This window comes from Chinchilla lanigera, unplaced genomic scaffold (genome assembly GCF_000276665.1).
Source record: "Chinchilla lanigera isolate Chin_1 unplaced genomic scaffold, ChiLan1.0 scaffold00094, whole genome shotgun sequence".
In the NCBI taxonomy this organism is placed as follows: domain Eukaryota; kingdom Metazoa; phylum Chordata; class Mammalia; order Rodentia; family Chinchillidae; genus Chinchilla; species Chinchilla lanigera.
Window position 1 is genome coordinate 7,640,337 of NW_004955495.1, and position 887 is coordinate 7,641,223.

Here is an 887-nt window from a genome sequence, read left to right on the forward strand (position 1 = left end):
CTCCACTGGCCCGTCTCTCTCCTTACTCCATTCTCATGCCACTGGGAGCAGGGCTGGAGGAGTGCTGTTGGCTGACTCAGTGTCCCAGCCACTGCTGTGGAGACAGTCCAAGACTGCTCAGGTTCTACTTCTCTCTCTTCCCTCACACTGCTGAGAACAGGGCAGGAGGGATGGTGCTGTTCCACACACTACCTTCACTACCACCACCATAGTCCTTAACTTTGTTGTTACTAGAGGTTCCAGTTAGCTCCTATGGCACACACATTTAAAAAAGAAAAAAAAGTGGGAGCCCATCAGGAAAGGAGCAGCTTCTTGGTTATTTGCTCCTGTGTGTGCTACTGAAAATTGGTGCCAGGCAAGAGAGGAAGACAAAAGAGGAAGGAAAAAAGGCAAGGACCCTTATATTCCAAATCTAGCCTGTATGGCTTGAGTTTGCCAGGCTATTGCAGTTCATCAGTTTTTGTGAACTTCTCAGAAAGTCGATTTCTGCTCCACATGCAGGCAGAGGTCCTGCAGGCAGCTTTATGAGCTGCTTCACCGTTTTGTGAAGTCCTATGCCTATGTTTTGTTTGATCCACAAGTCTCTTAGTTCAGATTGATTTTGGCATCAGGATATATGTCCTTCCCTTTCTTCCATTACCTGAGTTTTTAGTTGATTTTCTCTGAATAACTCCAATATGACTACTCCTCCATTCAGCCATATTAAATTTCAAATGAAGGGTGGGTAGTGGAATGGGAAGAAAAAGGAACATAATTTGTTTCTTTTTTCCCCCATTGTACAAACATGTACAAACATGTGCAGGTATAAACATGTACAAACATGCACAGGTACAACTTCTCTATGATGAATGTGATCATTCTATATACCTAAAATGTACCAATAAAAT